The 24303-nt window shown below is 39.8% G+C and overlaps 1 protein-coding gene across 3 annotated transcripts in view; it reads right to left on the bottom strand.

Moving 5' to 3' along the window:
- The window catches only part of TAB2 (TGF-beta activated kinase 1 (MAP3K7) binding protein 2), a 90863-nt gene extending 78899 nt beyond the window's left edge, over positions 1 to 11964 (bottom strand). For all 3 annotated transcript variants that reach the window (XM_053904396.1, XM_019425020.2, XM_019425018.2), the window contains exon 1: positions 11582 to 11964. The gene's annotated coding sequence lies outside the window, so the exon portion shown is untranslated. The remainder of the gene's footprint in view (positions 1 to 11581) is intronic.
- Positions 11965 to 24303: the final 12339 nt, after the last annotated feature.

Below are 24303 nucleotides of genomic sequence, written 5' to 3' on the forward strand. Positions count from 1 at the left end.
TGTATGGACTTTCCTGTTTTCACCCTTTACACATGTTGTTTTCTCTGAAATAGCCTCTCTCCTCCCAGCTTGTACTCCTTGTCTGACATACGCTTAGATTAAGCTTCACCTTTCCTATGACGATTTCCCTCTCCTATTCCTTTCTCACTCACTGAGTCAGATGCTCACTCCTAGAGACTCCTAATCTATAACTCTCTCATTGCACGTGTTACAGAATAGCATACTAGTTTGTATACATGTCTCTCGAAGGCAAGAACTGTATCTTAGTCCTCTTTCCGTCCCCCTCACCTAGGAAAGTACCTAGCACATGGCAGAAACTCAAAACTACTCCAAAACTATTGGATAAGTGAATTAGATTAACTAATCAAGAATGCAGAGATGAAGCATAATGGAAGAATCAGGCAAGATTCCTTGGGTTTTACACGGGTGTGCAAAGGCTGTGGAGTTTCTTTCTAGTCTTCCTATCACGTGACAGCCTAGAAAAGTTGAAGTACTAGTCCTGTAGTTTGGTTCAGGTGAAGATCACCCGTTCAATCTTCCCATGAACCAGCACTCCCGAAAGAGCACTCCCTGTTCCACTTGCACACATACAGGAACGGCTCTGAACAGTAATCCTGTCAATTTACGCCGTTGTTCGTGAGGGGAAGATGTGAAAAGACTGAGGATGTCTCACTCGGGCCAGCCAATCACTTCGCCTAGAAAAATCCTGAAAAAGAAAAAGAGAAGAGAAGAAAAAAGAAAAGGCAAGCTGGCAAGCCCAACCAACATGTCCACACATTTTCCTATGTAAAAAAGCGTAATCGTCCATGTGGAAATGAAAGGGTTTTTTTGAAACTCCAATTTCCACGTTTATTTTTCCATTTCCTTAGAAAATCATCATAAAGTGGACATCAGTACTTAGTCAAGTACCATTCGGGTACATGCTAGCTACAAGGTAAACTGCAAGTTACTCTCAATGCAAATATACGGTACCTGTATTTCCACCAACTTTTGTTTGACGATGGTTATCTTAGGTATCTCCTAAGTACTTGTTCTCTTCAATCCTAGCAACTACTTGACTTCAATGCCTACACACATCTGCTTCAGTTCCAAAGAGTAAATGTCCGTGTTTATCAGGTCACTAATTGCCTTTTAAAAACTAGCCAAGCAACTATACATACAAAGTGCTCAATGAATTAAAGTGGAACATACACAGTGTTCTGAATTCCTGTCAAAAAAACAAGTTTTTGTTTTTGTTTTTCTTTTGCCTATATTGCTATCTTCTCCACAATTATTTTCTAGGGATGACTCAGTACCAATAAAAACCTATGATCAGGAAATGCTGGTATAAAAGACAGGATAGTTCAGATAGTCAAGAATATGGAAGCCAGTATCTATCTTTATCTTATTTTATACCATAGATTTGAATGTTATAAATTTTTTAATGTTTATTTACTGGAGAGTGTGTGTGTGAGAGAGAGAGAGAGAGAGAGAGAGAAATGGGGAGGGGCAGAGAGAGAGGGAGACACAGAATCCAGAGCAGGCTCCAGGCTCTGAACTGTCAGCACACGCTCTCTCTCTCAAAAATGAATAAACATTGGGGCGCCTGGGTGGCTCAGTCGGTTAAGCCGCCGACTTCAGCTCAGGTCATGATCTCGAGGTCCGTGAGTTCAAGCCCTGCGTCAGGCTCTGTACTGACAGCTCAGAGCCTGGAGCCTGTTTCAGATTCTGTGTCTCCCTCTCTCTGACCCTCCCCCATTCATGCTCTGTCTCTCTCTGTCTCAAAAATAAATAAACGTTAAAAAAAAAAATTAAAAAAAAAATGAATAAACATTAAATAAATAAATAAATAAATAAATAAACAAAGGGAGGCTTCTTCAATTTAAATTCTTATGCAACTGATTATTGATTTGCTACATGTAAGATGAACTCTGTTGCAAAGGGCAAAAAAGCAAAATTTGTTGGCCTAATTATTACTAGCATTAAGTGACCCATCTAAACAATTTTGAAAACATAATTTTCAAAATAATAGTATTTGAGGAAAATAAAAATGGAACCTTTGTGTCTATAAATAATCCTATGCACTACACATGACTTTGCTAAAAGAAAAACTATTTAGCTATAGAAAGGACACTGGAAAGACCAACACAGATCTCATAATCCTCTCTGCAACAATGTTATTTATTCGATGATAAATGGTTAGATCTCCACTATCCTTTGTGCTTCTAGGTTCACACCACAGACCTCACAAAAACTGCACGTTTAGACAAAGAGTATTTATTACCTCTAGAGCTACTACCAAATGTTCTAAACATACTTATTAAAGTGCAGGCAATTATTGATGGATTGATTGATTGATTGGTACATACTGCTTAACAGTAACCATAGCAATTGGACTTACAGTTCAGTAACAGGTTATTTGTATTGCTGCAATACCAGGAAAAGTTCTGAGGTTTACTGGATGATCAATAAACAAATGGTATTGTTGGGGCACCTGGGTGGCTCAGTCGGTTAAGCGTCTGACTTCGGCTCAGGTCATGATCTCACTGTCTGTGAGTTCGAGCCCCACGTCAGGCTCTGTGCTGACTGCTCAGAGCCTGGAGCCTGTTTCAGATTCTGTGTCTCCCTCTCTCTCTGACCCTCCCCCGTTCATGCTCTGTCTCTCTCTGTCTCAAAAATAAATAAACGTTAAAAAAAAAATAAAAAAAAAACAAAAAACAAATGGTATTGTTAATATGTTAAAATATTACTTATGCAAATAGAACTGAATACTAATTAGTAGAGCAAAATATTCTACAACAATCACATCAGTTCTTTCAGTAGATTAAAATAAAAAACTTTTAGGAAAAAAAAAATCAAAGCATCCAGTAATAAACGTTGGGAAACTCAGCACTATATCCGTTTAGAATGTGAAATACAGACACAGAAGAGTATTATCGAAATAACTAAAAAAAACATTGACTAGGAATTTAAAACAGAAAAGGTACAAAGATCATTCTATATAAAGTAACACAAGATTTTTTTTAGGTAGCACAAGTTTCATAGTATTATATTTAACCTCATATTTAAGGTGTTTTCAAATATGACCCATGTCAATTTTCTAATGCTTTTCATTAAAAAGAACTTAATTATGAGTCTGGACTACTTTCAAATGAAAAATGTAGGCTTTTTCATAGGAATGGGTAAGGAAAATACAAAGAAGTTACACATTTATTTTGTAATGAAAAAATAACAGTGATGTTTGTTTATATCATCCTTGGTCTAAAGAGGAACAGTAAATTAAACTGTATAGAAATTACTCCCTTTTCATACTATTTATTGAAAACAATAAAGGGAGTAAGTACCCTGAAGGAAAACACTAACAAAGCAAAATTCCAAAAGTAAAATTATTATTTCTAATTATAAGCTAGATGTCTAATGTAAGTACAAGAATTTGCCTTGTTCTATTTTAAAGATTAATACCTCAAAAAATTAAACTGACTAAATAGAAATTGCTCAATATGAAGCTAACAAAGTTAGAGGGAAGAAAAGCTGTCTTGAAAAGCACAGGATATCATAGGATATATTTTACATTTTGACTATTTATCGATGTCTACTAGGTTCCATGTCTGTATATAAGTAATATAAGAAATACAGATAATGTGATTAAAACTCCCATGCAAGTTAAGTATTAGTGTACATACTTATTTTTCTAAAAAAAAGTCCTAGGCTCAAAAAGTCTGAGCAATTAATCTAAGGCCACATACTAATAGCAATACAACTTGGGAGCTGAACTAGGGCTCATGTGACCTTAAAGCCCAGGTCTCTTACTAAACCTCGCTGAACCTCACCATGGTAAAAGCTAAGATAATTAGCTAAAGGGGGTGGAGGTTGACAAGCTGACCAGTTAAGAGAGATCAACTCAAGTCAAAAGTAATAGTTTCTTCAGTTGCAGACAGAATCAAAACTAAGTAAACTCCCTTCGGCTCCTATCTCCCCAGTTGATATCAGAATTAGTTTTTGTTGATTTATCTGACTAAGCACTTGCCTAGTGTGAGAACCAGGTTCTGTAAGGTCAAGTTGCTGATTTCAAGTTTTAGTCTGTCTTGGCAAGTATTTTCTCTCATTGATAGGGAATGGAAAACCATTGCACTGAACTGCCATTGGCTCTGTAGGGTTGACGCAGGCGGTCATCTCTGGCCTGCCCAGCTGGCAGGCTGACAAGAAGCAACCTGTGACATGCTCAGTTTTGCTAACACTGAAAAGGTGACCATTAAGGTAGGCCAAAAGAAATTTTCCTAAATATAAATGTTAAGAGTAAACCTGTAAGGTAACACTCAAAATAACTGAATATTATGTAACAATTCAGATAGAGGTACAGTTAATAAACCAGGGAGAATTTACTAATTTACTAATTAAAATTTACTAATCAAAATTTACTAATTTAGAATTTACTAATCAAAAAGGACTCTGTCACATAGTTTTTTGGGGAGGGGGCAATAATTCGCTCATTCTCCCAGAACGTGTCTTCTGCACCAAGTAAGCAGGCAAGTTAAACGGTCAGAGTTACCTCCAGAAATGTTTAAGACTTTGGTGGTAGCACTAACCCCCGTAATATATCTAGGAATGTGACACTGCTTTGAATTGTTTTCGTAGGACTGGCTGAGGGTACTGGTTGCAGGGGTCACTCGCTTTAATGGATTAATTCTTTTGAATAATTTATTAATAACTACCAGTATTCATGTATTTCCACCAAAATCCTTGTTAAATTCTACATTACTCTTGCTTCTCTCCTGTCTTTCTCTGCAGGACCTTCCCAACCTCTATTTTTTGGCTTCTGTGACTTATACTAGGACTGTTTTTGTTTTTAAGTGAAACAAGAATGTCATTTTCTTTAACAACGCAATTAAAATACTACAAATTCTTACAATGCCCTCGTCTATGTTCTACCTGTTTGTGGATAAATCAGACTTTCTCTCTGAAGCCACTCACACTGACACACTGTAGAAGTATCCCTTTTCAGTGGCAGGTTATTACAGTTCAAAACAAGCCAACAAACAAAAACCACAAGAATATCAAAATACTCAATTGTATGTATTTCTATCTCATTTCTAAAACAGTACTGTAACATACCAAATTTGAATATAAAGCAATGAGGAGCAGTTTTTAAAAAGCCAAGAAACAGTTTGTGTAAATGACTAAATGTCTTAGAAGTTGAAAAACTCTTTAAGTTTTAAGAAAGGTAAAATTACTATTCATTAGGCAGAGGACAACTTGCCACAGAACAGGAAAAAGCTGGCTGATGGTAAGATTTAAGCATATGAAAAATGGTTACTGTTAAAAGTAGGGTGGGGTGGGTTGTTTTCTCTTTTCTGTGAAAACACCAATATTCCCCACATCGTAAGAGTGTAAGAACGTGACTGAGCCATTTAACTCATAAAGCCAGTATAAATCGACAGTTTCATCAAAAGTGCCCTAAAGAGAGAAGCTTAACTTGTCTTTTAACAGGTAAGAGCATGTAATTATGCATGAACTATATTTTCTGCTCTACTTGTAAACATTGCTATTCACTTTTTCACTTTAATGTCAACAACTTCATAGGACTAGGTTAACAAATGCCAATCTAGCTGCAAATAACTGATTTCTTCCTCTCAATTTCTAGGATATTTTTCAAATTTTTGGCTAGATTCAAAAACATGGCATTCAGAAGACCTTGCCTGACATCTTGCCTGACATTAAACTACAGATTCAAAGATTTAAGTCCAGTACTGTCACTTTTCAAACTCAGAAGTGGCTTACTACCAAAATGAGTTGTGATACAAAGAAAAACTAAGAACTATTCAACATCGAACACACATTTGTTGAGCTCTTAAGTAGAAGCCAGCCACTAAAGATATGGTGAAATTAAGACTGAAATGAAAATAAGCCGTGGTCCAGGGGTGCTGAAGTGGCTCGGTCAGTTAAGCTTCCGACTCTTGGTTTCGGCTCAGGTCATGATCTTCTGGTTCTGGGAGTTCAAGCCCTGCATCAGGCTCTGTGCAGGCAGCGTGGAGCCTGCTTGGGATTCTCCCCCCCTCTCTCTGCCCCTTCCCTGCTCCTGGTGTCTCTGTCTCTCTCAAATAAATAAATAAACTTTAAAAAAAAAGAAAAGAAGCCATAGTCTGTCCTTGAGAAGCTCGGTTAGTGATCTCCCAGAATAAAAATGAAAAATACTGCAATTTGGCTATCCCACTCTTCCCTCAAAAAAACTCATCAACAACTTGCATTCTTTTATCCTTGTAAAAGTTTTCCTTAATACTTTCTGAACTCTTTGATTACACCCTTCACACAATAAGGAGTAATGAATGAAAAAAGCAAACGTTTATTGAATACTTACAATATGCTACGCTGTACTAAATGTTTCACAAGTATTTGCATAAACGGGAATCTTACCCAATATTTGTATTTGTCAAAATGCTGTGATCCAGCTTGTCACCCTAAATGACAAGCTATGTCACAATGTTCCTTCACCAGAAAAACACTGTAGGTTTACTCCCAATATCACATTGACTAGACAACTGTACAAGTGTCCCGGATAGTACTAGTGACTATAGGTTACAGGTATATATTAATTATCCTTATGCTATCAGACAAGAATGCTTTCGCTGTTCAAATGAAATATATATTAAACAATGCCCCACAGAGTGCGAGCAGAGCTTCTTGGAAGGGTCACCAACTTCAGGTATATTTGTTTGACAGAACTTTCCCATAAGCAGTAAACAAAAAACGTTACAATTTACTGAACCCCTCCTATGTATCAGATAATTGACACAAAATGTGTAATTTATAATCACAACCACCTTACTGATATCACAGGCATTTTAGAGAGAAGAAAACAAGTTCAGAGAGGCCACCAAATTGTAATCTGCTCCAAAGCACAAAGCTAATCATTGGCAAAACCAGGATAGCAGATTCCAGATTTTCTATTGAGCCACAAAGCAGTTTTCTGAAGTACTAACAATAGAAAATTGCTATTGGGGTGCGTGGGTTGCTCAGTCCCTTAAGCCTCTGACTTCCGCTCACGTCATGATCTCACCATTCGTGGGTTTGAGCCCGGGATCAAGCTCTGTGCTGCCAGTTCAGAGCCTGGAGCCTGCTTTGGAGTGTGTGTGTGTGTGTGTGTGTGTGTGTGTGTGTGTGTGTGTGTGCGCGCGCGCGCGCGCTGCGCGCGCGCCTGTCTGCCCCTCCACCGCTCGCACTCTCTCTCAAAAATAAACATTAAAAAATTTTTGAAAATTGCTATCAACTGAACTCTAAATTTTTTTTAACGTTTATTTATTATTGAGAGACAGAGAGACATGGAGCCTGAGCAGGGGAGGGGCAGAGAGAGGGGAGACACAGAATCCGAAGCGGCTCCAGGCTCTGAGCTCTCAGCAGAGCGCGACGCGGGGCTGGAACCCACAAACTGCAAGACCATGACCTCAGCCGAAGTCGGTCGTCCAACCAACTGGGCCACCCAGGCACCCCTGAACTATAACTCCAAAGTACAAACATAAATATGTTCACAAGTTATGAAGTATATTTTTAAAGAAAAAATTTATGTAGTGGATAGTTTTTGCTTTTGAAATCAAGGATAATGTTCATTTCACGGTTGTGAAAACAGCAAATAAACGATGTCCATTCTCCAACCCCCTTTTATTTTTCTCCACAGTACTTTTTTCTCCTAGACAATTCATTTTACTCATCTGTCTTCTACTACTAAAATGTAAACTATACGAGGTCAGCTATTTTGTCTATGTCATTCACTGCTGCCATCACCTGCATCTCAAAGGTCCCTAGCACGCAGTAAGTGCTCAATAAATATTTGTGAACGAAAGCTTGGCATTCAGTAGCCATTTAGTAAATATTAGTTTCTTTTTCTTTCCTTTACTATGAAAGAAACACTAACAAGACTAACATAAAGCTATTAAAGGTCAAAAAAAAATTCATCACTCCCTTGATACCAAATTTTGAACTGGAACAGATGATTAGAAATGCAGGAAGAATTTATTAAAATTTTACATTTAAAATGTTGAGCAAATCAAAAGATATTCAGCAATTTATCAGGCATCAAGAGATAAGGAAGGGGTCTATATAAATTATATTTTGAACAAATGCACTTTTTAGTGCCTAAACTTTAATCCAATTTCAGTTATATTTCATTGATATTAATATCTATGATTTTAGTTTGTGGCAATTGTGACCTGGATCTTCTTCTGAAATATCAAGGTGTCAGTTGACACTTTTTACTGTGCTTTTAACAGTAGCTCATTCCTTTTCTGAGGACTAAGAAATTAGAAACGAAGCATATTCTGTAAAATGAGTCAATAAAACTCAGAGTGAAAAGTCTAAGTGAAATGCTTAACTTTAATGCTAGAAGGCTAGTAGTTATACTTAGTACTAAACATTGTTTTGAGGGATGGAATAGTTAGAAAACAAAGAAAAAGAAAGCCATTCTTAATCTATGACTCTATCAAGATCATAGTCAAGTTTAGTGGTCAACAAAAGAGAATGCTAAAAATACAATACTGGCTACCCCTAAGATACTTCCTCTGGTTTTTAAGCTTTCTGATTAAGCAAGTGTCCTTGATTTCCTAGGACCAGAATCATAAGAAATGAAATGTTAAACTACTGTGTTTTGGAAATATGAGCCAGAGGTAAATAATATGAACAAATATACACTTAAATTTCATACAATTTCAATGTCTCCAAATCCTTACCATTTCTATAAAATAAGATGACATACATATGGCCAAAGTCTCTCAAAAGATTCAGAGCAAATCTCTTCAGTACAGTTCAGCATGATCATTTTCCTATGCTTGGTAGCCACCACTACCCACATCTACGTATTTCCAGCTGCCTAAAACTCTTCAGCTAATAATCCCTTATCTCCTCATTATTATTTTGCCCCAATCTTCACACTGGCCTCTGTTATTGCCTCATAATCCTTTTATTACAGACAGTCCCAGTCTCAGATGGACCAAACAGAGATGACAGAAGTGAAACAATGAAAAGTGCTACCACTATTCTCCTCTGGGTGATGGGAACCTGGCCAGGTAGAGATATACTGCAATCGAAGCCTTTCTGAATCAGTTTAATTTACAAACGTTACATATTGGCAAGATTACCAGGTACTTTTTCTCCAAAACATGTACAAAAGACAAAATTTCCGTTGATGATTGTTTGATTGTTAAAAATAAACTTTTAAGTCTTGATCAGTTTATGTCTCTTAAAAATGTTTTAGAAAATTCTGACATTCCTCAAGGAATTTTTGGCATGAAACATAGTTTCGTGTAAATGGTCTACATTACACCTATTTTTCAAAATGCGGCATGTTTACAGATAGATGTGTATATTTCATCCTAAAAAATAATTTTCCTTACAGAGAAAATGACAGAAATAGAATACTTTTATTTCTGTCAAGACACAGACTAATCACATTAAGACAATTTACCCATATTACTAATACTAATGAAGGAATACTCAAGGACATTAACTGGGGATCTGGGTAGTGCTTGCTTAACGCCGCAGAGTTTAAAAACTTCATTTCATTAGATGCAGTAATTAAACAATCCTTAGTTGAAGGCAGGTGCTTCTTTCCATTAAAGAGAGGACCAAATATAGATGTTATTGCAATCAAACAGGATTGATTTAAGTTAAAACATATTTTTCAGGAAATCTGTATCCGAGGAGACTCCCATCATTACCCACTTCTTAATGAGTTACAAAAGCACAGTCTCTACCATTTGACAGTTCACTGAAGAGAAGCTGAAGGGCTGCATTTCATCATTGTCCTTTGAGAATACTTTCAAACTTAGAAAAAGTTATTCCATGCACCCAAGAGAAAAATGAAATAATGGAGTCTGTTCGGGGGATGACTTATTCATCTAATTAACACATTCAACTTTCAGTTGATCCTTCAAAGATTTAAATCATAAGCACCCTATATTAGAAACTGATTAGATTTAAAGGAGAAAAAACCCCAACAGAAGTTCTGAATCACTGGAATTTTTGCTCTATTTCCTGTTAACACACTGATGGTACCATCACTCAATACATTTGTTCCATACACGTTTTTAAATGCTTCAGGATCCCTTTTAAACTAACTTGGCCCTAATTTAATTTGTAGCTCATTTATCTGACAATTCCTTCCATTGTTTCTAATTTAAGTGTTCAGCCAAAACATACAATAAGATGAAAAGCATGTCTTCCTTTATTAGAAAATGCAATGGTTTCAAAACTAAAGTTTCAAACTGCAGGTTTATTAAAACCAATCACGATTTCACGGTTACAAAAAAAAAAAAAAGGTGTCAATACTCTGCTACTGTATAAAGAAAAGTGTGGCAACCAGTTAATAGTGTAAAAACTGAAAGCAAAAATTCTACTCCATGCCCACCAAAATTCTCAGCCAAGTCTGAAATTGCATAATAAGCAACATACTCTTTTAAGTGAGCTAAAGCACAGCCCCAATTCCTTTTATAAAATGTGAATCAACCTGACCCTAAAATTCGAACCTTTACAAACTTACCTAAAACAGACAAAATGGATGCAAAATCATACTGCCTTACCGTTGCCTCAAATACGACCTTAGTGTTCAAGAACTTTCCAATGAATAAAAGGCTCTTAAAAACAGCCTCGCATGGGGGACCTGAATTTCACGAGCTACTGAGAAACCCCTGTGAAGCTGCAAACTCCCTCCGCTCTCCTGGAAACTCCTCTTATCAGAAACATTTGAAGAATTTCTCCACAACAATTAAGCGGACTTGAAGAATGGAAACCTAACATCTCAAATATACTATATATGGAATGAAACGTGGCCAAACACATAAATACAAACTCACACGGTCCCCGAAACTTTGGTTTACAGCTCTGCCTGAGCAATCCGACAGCATCAGCAACAGAAAGATACACCTGTCACCTGTTCAGCACTATCCAGACCCTTTCAACCTCCCTGCTACAACCACAATCTTAGGGGTTGGAGATAGATCGGACGGAACACTAGAACTCTCCAGTGAAATCGAGGGGGCCGCATATTCAGAGCGGGGCTTGCTCCCCATTTCAAGAAGGCTGCAGAAAACCAACACTGCAAAGGGAACGAAGTTCTCCCCCCCACCGTCGCCACACAACTCTTTCAGTCTCTAACCCCAACACCCTGGCTAAATCATCTTGACCGGACTCCGGCTCCCCAAAAAGGAGTTTTCCTTCCCCCACCCCCATCTCACACATGCCTGAGGGGCGGGCCGGGGGCACGGGTGCAGGCAGGGGCCCTCCCCACCCCCTGGCACCCTCCCCTACCCGGGGCTCTCCCCGGCTCCCGACTGCAATGAATGCCCCCCTCCCCCTACACACAAACTCCCCGGAGCCCAGGCCCGGCCCGACACTCCCCACCCCCACCCGGTCGGGAGGACTTGGGGGGCCTCCCACTCTTCCTCGCCACTGGGGGAGGAAGGAGGCGGAGGGAGGAAGAGTGAGAGGAAGAAGCGGACGCCCCGCAAGGGCCCTGCGAGTCAGCGGAGCCCCTTCTAGACGAAAGGGGGGTGCGGGAAGCTGAGGGGAGAGCCGGGACCGGGGATCCCGCCGAGGCCCGGCAGCGCTGTCCGTTTACCCTTCGCCGCCGCCGCTTCCCCCTCCTCCTCCTCGGCCGCCGCCGCCGCCTCTCCCACTAGGGCAGCCGTCTCCACCGTCGCCGCTGCCGCCTCCACCACCACGGCCGCCGCCAGCGCCGCCGCCGCCTCCGATTCCACCCGGCAGGGGGGACACCTCAGCCCTCCCTCCCTCCCCGCTCAGCCCCTCCGATCGGCCGCCGCCGCCAACTCCCTCCGGCCGCCGCCGCCGCCGCTCGTGGCTGAGGGGGAGGGGAGGGGAGGGGGTCGGGCTGGGTCGCCCCGCCGGCGGCTGCTGCAGATCAAAAACGCTGGCTGGGTGGCGTCGCCGCTCCCCGCTCCTCGGCTCCGGCTCGCTCGGCCTCCCTACCTCCCTCTGCCCCCACCCCCCTCGCGCTCGCCTGCCCTCCCCCCACCCCCCCAGCTCTCGCTCGCTCTCGCCGCGGCTCCGCCAGCCCAGTGCAAATCAAAATACTGTCACACAATATGGCGGCGCAGCCGCCGGCAAACACCGCGAGATCTGCGGCCGCTGCTGAGGCGGCGGCTGTGACGAGGCCTCCCCCAGCCGGCCGGCGGCGGCCGCCGCCGCAGCGGCGGCGCGGGGATGCTCTTTCTCCGCCCTGCACCCCTCCCCCGACACTCGCAGACTCCACGCCCGCCTTGTGAAGGCCGGAGGGAGAACACAGATCAGCGACGCGGACTGGCGCGGGCCGCCGCCGGGGCAGTGCAAGAGGGGGCGCCGGCGCAAAGAGCTCGGGGAGGGCCCGGGATCCTACGTTTTTAAATCCCGATCTCTCATACTTTGGAGGGCTCTGTATGTCGGTGCGTGCGTGTGTGTGTGCGTGTAGAAAGTGCAAGCTCCCCCACCCCACGGGGCCGGTAGCAGTTTGCGCTGGAAGGCGAAAGGAACCCCGGCTCCGTCGGCACGGCCCGTCCGGAAGCGGGCGGCGGGACCTGTCCCCGATCGGCGGCGCCCGCGGGCTAGGGGCCCCGCACTCCGGGCTGGGGGTGGCCCCGGCGCACCGGTAGCTCAGCGCCTCCCGCGCGCCCGGGGCCCGAGGGGGCAGCAGGTGGGCCCCACGGCGGAGGCGGTGTCCGGCCGCCCCGGGGGCCGGGACACACCCCCTTGGAGCCTGGCTGCGCGGAGGCCGTGGGCTGACCGGGGTGACCCGAGCGGGAGCCCGGAGTCCGGAGTCCCAAGAGAGTGTGGGAGAAGTCCTGGAAGCGTCGGCACTCCCACCTTTGAGACTTGAAAAAAGAGTCGGACTCGGAGTTTTCTAGAGCGCTTGGGGGAAAAAAAAATCGAAATGCTGCAAGGGTTTTGTTTCGATTTTATTTTAATTGCACGTTCCTAGAAGTCCTAGAAGCAGAGCCAAAGACACTTTAACTTGGGGGGGGGGGGGGGGAGAAGGGGAGACTTGTTTCTATCTTCTTAAAGAAATATTTGTTTAATTTCCCCTATTAAAAAAAAAAAAGTGTTTAACACTCAGACATTTCTCACAATGTAAAATATTTATTTAAAGATTCTAGTGCTTTCATGGTGTCCAAAACACTACGGCATTTTTCTGTCCCTGTCCAAAATGTCCATATCCCTGCCAGTTTCTTCCTTAAAACAATTCTTACTTATTCCCCAGAAAAATTCTGAAGGGCCGTTATTTTTGTTTGCAGATGAGTGCTATAGCTATCATGACTATTTTTTTTTGGTAAAGTATCTTTTAAGCAGTACAGGTTTCTACACAGTTGAAGGGCTTTTCTCAGTTCCTTTTTCCTCAGTCATCATTTAAAATTACCTGTAATCTTGGAATAAAGAACCAACTCAAAACCTTTACCACTTCAAAAGCCAAAGTACTTGTTATTTACAATATCAGAATTGAAGTATTTTCTCTCCTGTTGATATCATAAGAGATGTAAAAATAAAGATTCAAAAAATGGAAATGCTGTAGTTTTATTCACTGGTGGGTAACAAGAAATCACCAAACTTTGATACATTCAGTAGTCCTGTCTGAAGAATTGTTTCCATACTCCATGTTAAAATAATTGAATAAATGAGTTTAGAGAAATTGGATCTATTATTAAGTAAATTTTCACTTGTCTTTGAAACCACTAAAAAGCACAGAGCCAACAACTGTTTTTGAAATGGTAGAACTGTGTATTTTATATTTTTAGGAAAACTTATTTAATGAAATAAGTGTATATTTTAAGAGAAACAGAGTGCTTTATAAACTTATGAGTATGATAGGTGTGAACATACACTGAAGAGCTTTAACCTGGACCTGATTGTGAGGAAGCATCAGACAAATGCAAAAAGGAGAAAATTTTGTAAAACGACTGGCCTGTATTCTTAAAATACTATCAATGTCATAAGACAAAGCAAAGCAAAACAAAGCTGCAGATTAAATGAAACTGAAGAGACATGACCACTAAACGCAAAATGTACATTTTGAACTGGATCTTTTACCGGAGGAGAAAATTGCTAGAAAGGACATTATTGGGATAATTGATGCAATTGGAATATGGACTGCAGAGTAGATAAAACTACTGTATCGATGTTAAATTTCCCCGAATATGATATGTCCGAGAATATCCTTATTCATAAGAAAACATATGGAAATATTAAAGGATAAGTGGACATTATGGGATTTTTTTTCCCAAATGGTTCAGAAAGAATAAATCACACACACACACACATACACACACACACACATGCACATGCATGCACACACATCTCTCATGTCTCCCATACACATGTACAGTGATGGATAAAATTAAAAATTGGTGAATCTAGGTTATTATTAGTTTTATTAAAGAATCAATTGTATTTCTGTTGAGGTTGGAATATGATGAAAAAGGGCTTCCCTTATAAAATATGGAATTTTAAATGAGCCATAAGGAAGGACTTCTAAAAAGTGAGGTTTTGAAAATACAGGAACAGATTGATTTCTGGAAGAATAATTCACAGGATAAAAGAAAAGATATTTTCCTTTTTGGAGCCTATAACAAAATTATAACTTATTTTTCCAAGATGGTTTAACTGTTCTCATGTTAAACCACACACACACACACACACACACACACACACAACTCACCATCTTAACCATTTTTAAGTGTGCAGTTCACTAGAGTTAAGTATATTCACATTATTGTACAACAGAGCTCTAAAACTTTTTCATCTTGCAACATTAGAAACTCTAAACCCAACTAAAAACTAATCCTCCCTCCCCTCCCCCAGCCCTGGCAACTACAGGATGATTTTTAAATTCTAAGAAATGTTTAAATATTTTAAAGCCTTGGTGAATATGGGAATTTCTGTACTATTCCTACAATGTCTCACTAAGTTTGAAATCATTGCAAAGTGAAAAGTTTTAAAAACCAAGGAGCCTTAAACAGCAGAGTTCCTCTACTTGACTAAGAGGAATAAAGTTGTAAGGTGGACAGAGCGATAGAAATAGATTCTTTTGGGGCACCTGGGTGGCCCAGTCGGTTAAGCGTCCGACCTCAGCTCAGGTCACGATCTTGCGGTCCGCGAGTCCGAGCCCCGCATTGGGCTCTGGGCTGATGGCTCAGAGCCTGGAGCTTGCTTCCGATTCTGTGTCTCCCTCTCTCTCTGCCCCTCCCCCGTTCATGCTGTGTCTCTCTCTGTCTCAAAAATAAATAAACGTTAAAAAAAAAAAATTAAAAAGAAATAGATTCTTTTACGGTGGGCTAGCCATTGTTTCTCAGTAACAGGTGCAAGTTTTGTCCATTCTTCTATTTAATCTACTTGAATTTGGAACAAAAATAGCTAGAAACACTTGTTTTGGTAAATGTGATTTCCATATTTAATGACCTAATAAATATTCAGTGTCTATTAGCCACAAGTCTCTGGAGAAAATAAGAGAGAATAAAACACACGGTGCCTTTCCAGGGCCCTCTGTATTGATTACAGAGATAAAATAAGATAAAATCCCTGTGCTGTATTCAAGAGCCTTTTAGTCTAGGACTGTGCTGTCTGATAGAATGGCTACTACCTGCCTGTAGCTATTTGCATTCAAATTAACTAACTGAAACAAAATGAAAAATTCAGGCCCTCGATTGCACTGACCATATTTCAAGTGCTCATTAACTTTCTTCACAGAAAATTCTATGGAACAGCACTGGCAGTAGAAGAGATTATGCTATAGAAATAATACCAATTCAAGGTAGACAGTAAAAAAGACCACAGAAGTTTAGGGGAAGGAGAGATTACTTTGCAGGGGGTGGAAGAAGGGAAGGGACAGCTTCAAGAAGAAAGTTGCATATAGACAGGAGGAGGTAGAACAAGAGTATTCCAGGGAGAGAAAACATGAAACGAGCAGGAAAGGAAGAGGCATATTTGAGGGATAGCACTTAATTCTGTGTATCTGTAACATGAGATATGTAAAGCAGGGTAAAACTGTATAAAACCACAAATGCTGAGCAGCTAAGTCTGAACTACCCTCTAGGCAATAGGAAGTTACTAAAGGTCTTTGGATAAGAAAAAAGACATGGTCAAATAGTTCATTAGGAAGGAGAATCTAGCAGCAGGTGTATGAAATAGGTTAGGTTTGAAGGCATAAAGACCACATAGCCTTGCAATAGCCCAAATGAGAGATAATGAAGAATTGATAGTAAGGATGTTCTCACTGGCATGTAACAAATCTCAATTTTAAATGGATTAAGTAATAAGGAAATTTAGATCTCATAAATTTGGGTATTATAAACTAGAGTAGATTTCAGGTTTGAAAGATCCGGAAGCTTAATAATATCATCAAGAACCAAGTTCTTTCCATCCCTGCCCCAATGTCATGAGTGTTAGCATCATTGTCTGGCTAATGGCAAGATGGCAATGGAAGTTCCAATGATCACATCTTGAAGTCATAATGTCCAGAGGAGGAAGAAAGATCTTCTTAAGAGAGAGAAAATATTACCCAGAATGACTTGCCATCCCTCCCTCCTAGGCCTTAACTGAATCACAATGCCCACTCGTGAAACAGTTCCTGGTTTATATGAGGGAACAATTGTCGAGGAGTCAAAGACAGAGAAGTGAGAGTCAAAGGTGACTCAAGCGTTTAAGGCTAAAAGACTAGGGTACATAGGAAGAGGAGAAGTTGTGGGAGGAAAGATGATGATCTTTGTGATAGTCCTCCTAATTTGAGATGCTAAAGAGGTATCTAGATGGAAATGATCAGCACGTGAAAACATGGGACTGGAGTTCAGAAAGAAGATCACAGTTGGGGATATACACTGGATGTCATTTGTGGAGAGAAAATAAATTAAGCCATGAGATTGCCAAATGAGAAGAAGAGTGGGGAGGATACATAACCCAACCCTGGAGGATGAGGTACAAGCAGGGAAAGCAAGAGAAGCAGGCAAAGTTAGGCTATATATCATACAGAAATCAAGGAGAAAGGATGGAATTTCAAGAAGGCCAGCAGTATTAAGTGCTATGAAGAGAATCAGGATGATGCAGGCTTGGAAACATTGGGTTGCTGAATAGAAGGTGATTGTGACCTTTAAGAGAGTTGTTTGATAGCAATGTAGGAGCAGGTAGATTTCAGGAGTTAAGGGATGAGCAGACAGGTCAAAGTATGGAATGCAGACTATTCTTTCAAAAGGTTTGATAGTCATGAAAGGGAGAGCTACATGAATGAGGATGTTTATACCAATATTTACTTAGAAGACTAAATATTGAAGCAACAGAAATTTCTGAATATACTATTATTTAACATAATATACTATTGTTTTAAAATTAGGATTTTGGTAATCAGTTGTGTGTGATGCAGTCATTTAAAGTAATTATTAAGATTATGGAACAGTATGGAGATATATTTATAATATTAAGTGAAGGAAGAAGATAGAAAATTTTAAAAAACACATATGGATCACAACACCAAAAAGTATACATGCATGTGCATATAAAGATGCTATGAAATAATCCTAATTGTCTTGCGGTGGTTGAACAATGGTTTTTCAGATTTCGTGTCGTGAGATAGCAATTTTATAATTAAAATGTATATGCATATATTTAAAAATATTAAATGGCAAAGACAGAGGATCGTGATGTGAAGGTTGAAAAACATTTGTTTTTGTTTGTTTTGCTTTAGTAGGAAATAAGAAACATTTAGCTGTGTTTATCTGCTGAGGGGAAAAACTCAAAGGAGAGTAAAAAATTGAAGGTGCAAGTATGAGGTGATGACTCTTGAGCATGTAAGAGAAGCCTATGGGATTAACACTGCAGACACAAAAGGAGAGTTTTAATTTTTTAGGAGAAGAGACATTTTCCGAGACAAAAAGAAATAAGAAAGGAAGAAAATTCCCCAAAGTGTGTTTGGATGTGTGCATGTATGCAAATTGAAAATTGATTCTAATATTTATTTAAATTTAAGAACCTAGAATAACCAAGATAAATTTTAAAGGAGAACAAAGTTAAAAGACTTACACTACCAAATGTAAAGACATCATAAGACTCAGTAATTAAGACACTGTGGTATTGGCACAAGGATGCATGAATACACCAAAGGAACATAATAGAGAATCCAAAAATAGAACTTGATTTATGACAAAGGCACTGCTGCAATTCAGTGAGGAAAGGATAATATTTTCAACAAATGGTGCTGAAGCAATTGGCTACTTGTATGGAAAGAAAAGATACTTGATTCCTACCTCACACCGTATATAAAAATGAATTCAAGATGGATCATAGATCTAAAACAAAAAAGATGGATCATGGACCTAAATTAAATGGGAAATTAAAAAACAAAAAAGTTGGGGCACCTGGGTGGCTCAGTCGGTTAAGCGGCCGACTTCAGCTCAGGTCACGATTTCACGGTCCGTGAGTTTGAGACCCGCGTCGGGCTCTGGGCTGATGGCTCAGAGCCTGGAGCCTGCTTCCAATTCTGTGTCTCCCTGTCTCTCTGCCCCTCCCCCGTTCATGCTCTGTCTCTCTCTGTCTCAAAAATAAATAAAAACGTTAAAACAACAACAACAACAACAACAACAAAATAGCTTCTACTAATCAAAAGACACTATCAAGAGAGTGTCTTGATAATGACACCCTTCAGAGAGAATATACTTGAGTATATATATTGACAATAGACTCATATTCAGAATATGTAAAAAAATACTTTTATAAATCACTATGAAAAACTGAACAATGCAATTTTTTAAATGGGGAAAAACTCCTGAAGCAATATTCTACAAAAATGACTTCCAAATGGCCAATAGGTTCATGGAAAAGTGTTTCAAATAATTTCTTACTAGGAAAATGTAAATTGCAAGCACCATGACATATCACTACCTACCTATCAGAATGGCTAAAATTTAAAAGACTGACAGTACCTAGTGTTGACAAAGAAAGGTAGACAGCCACCTGAACTCTCATGCGCTACAGACGGGAGTGTAAATTGGTTTACCCATGTTGGAAAACGCTTTGGCAGTATCTACTAAAGTTAAACATATGCCTACTCTATGACCCAAGTGTGTTAGTTCATTTTATGCTTCAACTTGGCTGGGCCAAGTATCATTCTGTGTGTTTCGGTGAGGGTGTTTTTGTATGAGATTTCCTTTCAGATTGATGGACTCTGAGTAAAGCAGATTGCCCTCCATAACGTGCATGTGTCTCATCTAATCATCGAGCACTTAAGTAGAATAAAAGACCAACTCTCCCTCAAATAGAAGAATTCCCTCAGCAGATGGCTTTCTGACTTGAACTGGAACATCAGTTCTTCCTGGTTCTCCAGACTAATGGCTTTTGAACAGAAACTGCAGCATTGGCTTTTCCTGGGTCTCCTGCCTGCCAGCTCATCCCGTAGATTTCGAACTTGACAGCCACCGTCACCACTGTTATTTCTTTTGTCACTTATGAAAAATAGATAAATTTAACTTCATCAAAATTAAAAACTTAAGTGTATATCCAAGAGAATTGAGAACATATGTCCACAGAAAAAAACATGTACATAAATATTTATAGCAGCATTGTACATAATAGCAAAAAAATAGAAACAACCCAAATGCCCATAAATGGATAAACAAAATGTAGTATTTCCATCAATGGAATAGTATTTGGCAATAAAAAGGAATGGAGTACTGATACATGCTACTACATAGGTGAATCTTGAATACATTATGCTACCTGAAAGAACTCACTCAATAAAAACTGCATATTGTATGATTCCATTTATAGGCAAATCTATAGATGGAAAGTAGATTAATGGTTTCCAATGGCTGGAGGAAGGGGAGGAATTTGGAGTGACTTAACCAGTATAAAGTTTCTTTGGGGATGTTAAAAATGTTCTAAAATTGCATATTGTGATGGTTTCACAACTCTGAATATACCAAAACCCACTGAATTTTGTACTTTGAAAGGGTGAATTTTATGGTATACGAATTATACTTAATAAAGTTGTTACGTATGTAACGAGAATGAATTACTGATTAACACAATAGATGAATATCATAGATACTCTGGGAAGAGAAAACAGCTGGACACATAAGTGTGTGCACATTGTATGATTCCATACATGTGAAGTTCAAGAACAGGCCAAACTAACTGATGGTGATACAAGTCAGAATGGCACTTACCTCTAGGGGGTTCTGGGTGAGGCATTTGATTATGAGGAGCCACAAGGAAGCCCACTGAGGTACTAGAAATGTTCCACATCTTGATCTAGGTGGTGGTTGTTTGGATTCAAACATATGCAAAACTCTCTCGAGCTGTATACTGAAATTCAGTGTGAGTTTGGCACTTTGCTGGCTGTATTTTGTATTTCAATAATAACATTCACAAAAATGGAGAAAGATGGGTGATAATATAGAGAGAAACTTAAGCTTGGAAAGAAAGAGACAGTAGAAATGTCATGGGGGCCTCCGACCTTTCGGATATGCCAAAAGCAAGGCCTATTTCTCAGAGTAAGAGTGTTGGGTGAGGGATTCTAAATTCGTGGAAAGGAGATAGTTATATGAAGGAAGAGAGTCATTCTTTTTTTGTCTTATTTCTTTTAGGATAGGTAAGGTGGTTTATGTGCACATGTTCCTATGTGTATGAAATATGGGATGCATGCGTTGTGTGATGCCACTGTGGGGAGAAGCACCAGATGTTGTTATTATGAATGATTTAAAAAACTTATTTCCGGAGAATAATCCCAGTGAAGTTCATGGGAAATCAACAATCTTCTTCATTTACTCAGACATCCTTTGCCTCAGGACTAGACCTGAAAACAGGAATTAGAATGGCTCACCTTCTGATCTTTATCTCTCCCTGTCACCGTATATCATAGATTCTTTAATAGAAATATGTTTCATTCAGAAAGGTTTCTGTCAGCATGATTAGCAATTGTTTACAATCCGTAACAATGTCACCTATCTTTATTATTTTTTTTTAATTTTTTTTTCAACGTTTTTTATTTATTTTTGGGACAGAGAGAGACAGAGCATGAACGGGGGAGGGGCAGAGAGAGAGGGAGACACAGAATCAGAAACAGGCTCCAGGCTCCAGGCTCCGAGCCATCAGCCCAGAGCCATCAGCCCAGAGCCTGACGCGGGGCTCGAACTCACGGACCGCGAGATCGTGACCTGGCTGAAGTCGGACGCTTAACCGACTGCGCCACCCAGGCGCCCCAACAATGTCACCTATCTTTAAAGGGGCCATTGGTGTTCGCTACTTTTAAGGTTCCTCTTCACGTTTAAACAGCTACAAAACCATTGTAATCACTGTTTAAAATGTCTTTTTCTCAACCAACTAATAACAATTTCCATTTTTTTTTTTTTAGGATTTATTTATTTATTTGAGAGAAAGAATGAGCAGGAGAAGGGCAGAGAGAGATGGGAGGACAGAGGATCCCAAGTGGGCTCGGTGCTGACAGCAGAGAACCCAACGTGGGGTTCAAACCCATGAACAGTGAGCTCATGACCTGAGCCAAAGTCGGACACTTAAGCGACTGAGCCACCCAGGTGCCCCAACAATTTCCATTTTTGAGACTAGATCATGATGCTAAATCTCATTAGAAATTATTGCAACTGTCTTATGTGGAATACAGTACCTTGATTGACGTTGGCGTGGTGAACAAATGGGAAGAAAATCAAGGCACACTAAATTTATCAATTCTAAGCCAATATTTATTATACAGTGCTTTAAAATTTACAGTTTTTTTTCACATACATTATCTTCTTTGTTCTTCACAGCTTCTTTTGTTATACACATTATTGCTCCCACCACCAATTCACAAACTAAAGATCTTAGGGCAAGAGGTTAAATGACTTACCCAATCTAAACCAATTAGTAAGTGAACAATGGGGCTTTCAACAGATCCTCTGACCACATATCCCAGGATTTTTTTGCATTATACCATCATGTAAGACACATTCTCTTTGCTTAAACAATTTATAGTGGCGATAATAATAGGGTGAGTAGTTTAAGAGAAACAAAGTTACACTGGGACTTCAGAAGAGTTGGAGATCACAAGACAGGCTTCTTGGAGATGATATTTCAGACGAGGCTTGAGGAAGTGATGGGGTTGCAAAAAAAAAAAAAAAAAAAAAAAAAGGACATTCCAGGTGCATTTGATAGCAGAAGAGAAAGTATATCAGGAAATCATAGAGAATATTTTGGGAACCTTAAGTAGTTTGGTTTTGCTGAACTATAGGAAAAAAGTAGGATCGTGTTGGAAGACAGATTTAGGAAGCAGTGGTATACCATTCAAGTTTTATGAACAATGGGATATGCTTGGATATGTATTTCATGTATTCTCTGTTCAGATGCAGAAGGAAGAGAGGGGAGGTGGGGAGACCAGAAAGCCAATTATCTCTGGGCAAAGGGATAGAGGACTTTGCCAAACCTGTGGCCATGAAAAGGAAGAGTCAGAAGCAAGAGAAATTTCAGTAGTAGATTTTAAAAAATCACTTTAGGCAAATGAGATAAAGTAGGAGGTGAAGGGGGAAAGAGTTATCAAAGAAGGCTATGTGATTCTGAGCCTGAATCATGGAGGACTGTTAATCTTGTTAACAGAAACAGAGAAGTAAGGTGGAGATATTGCTTTTGTGAGAATGATGAATTAGATTTTTAATGTGTTGAACAATTATTTTAGTTGTCCTGGGGACCCTCTCAAGCCTTCACTGCCATTCAGATGCGTAAGGATGAGAAGCTCAACTTGCAGAGACTATAAGTGAACAATAAATGTATGAAAGTGTTTTACTTCATTGGTAATAACATAAATGCAAGTTAAAAAAAAAAAACAAAGGAGACATTTTTTTCCAGCCTATCAGGTAGAGAAAGATTGAAAAGACTGTTCAGAAATAAACTTAAGAAATATATAAACTTCTTCTAGTAAGAAGAAAACTGGAAACTACTGAAGGACACAAAAGTAAGTCAGAAAAAAACAGAAATAATACATGCTTTAAAATTTTTTTTAAATTTTTATTTATTTTGGGGAGGGAGAGAGAGACAGACAGACAGACTGTGAGCCGGGGAAGGACAGAGAGAGGGAGACACAGAATCCGAAGCAGGCTCTGGGCTCTGAGCTGACAGCAGAGAGCCTGACATGGGGTTTGAACCCACAAAGCATGAGATCATGACCTGAACTGAAGTTGGACACTTAACCAACTGAGCCACCTAGGCGCCACAGAAATAATATATTCTTGAGTGGAAGACAATATTTTATTTATTTTTTAAATGTTGAGAGAGAGAGAGAGAGAGAGAGAGAGAAAGCATGAGCAGGGAAGGGGCAGAGAGAGAGGGAGACAGAATCCCAAGCAGCCTCCAAACTGTCAGCACAGAACCCATGTAGGGCTTGATCTCACCAACCATGAGGTCATGACCTGAGCTGAAATCAAGAGCCGCTTCCTTAATCAACTGAACCACCCAGACACCCTGGGAAGACAATATTTTAAAGATGAAAGTTGTCCCCAAGTTTATAAATTTAACTCAACTACAATCAAAAGTTGACAAAGTGATTTTAAAGAGCATTTGGATATTTTATTAAGTGAATCAAATAACCAGGATGCAGAATACTGTGTACATCATGCTACAATTTGTGTAAAGAAAAGGGGAAATCACACACAGGCACTGGGGAAGAAAATGAGGGTAGCTGTGATGAAGGGGAGAGAGAAAGGGATCTCTTTTACCCCTCTGCTTCTTCTGATTTAGAAAACATGACCCAGCAGTAGCACTCCTAGGAATTTACCCAAGAGATACAGGAGTGCTGATGCATAGGGGCACATGTACCCCAATGTTTATAGCAGCACTTTCAACAATAGCTAAATTATGGAAAGAGCCCAAATGTCCATCAACTGATGAATGGATAAAGAATTTGTGGTTTATATATACAATAGAATACTACTTGACAATGAGAAGGAATGAAATCATGCCATTTGCAAGTAACGTGGATGGAGCTGAAAGGTATTATGCTGAGTGAAATAAGTCAGTCAGGGAAGGAGAGATATCATATGTTTTCACTTATATATGGATCTTGAGAAACTTAACAGAAGACCTTGGGGGAAGGGAAGGGGGAAAAATAGTTACGAACAGAGAAGGAGGGAGGCAAACCATAAGAGACTCTTAAATACAGAGAACAAACTGAAGGTGGATGGGGATTGGGGTGGGGGAGAGGGAAAATGGGTGATGGGCATTGAGGAGGGCACTTGTTGGGATGAGCACTGGGTGTTGTATGGAAGCCAATCTGTCAATAGGTTATAAAAAGAAAAAAGAAAAAGAAAACGTGAAAGGCTTACCTAT

This window comes from Panthera pardus, unplaced genomic scaffold (genome assembly GCF_024362965.1).
Source record: "Panthera pardus isolate Hobbes unplaced genomic scaffold, ASM2436296v1 HiC_scaffold_17, whole genome shotgun sequence".
NCBI lineage: Eukaryota > Metazoa > Chordata > Mammalia > Carnivora > Felidae > Panthera > Panthera pardus.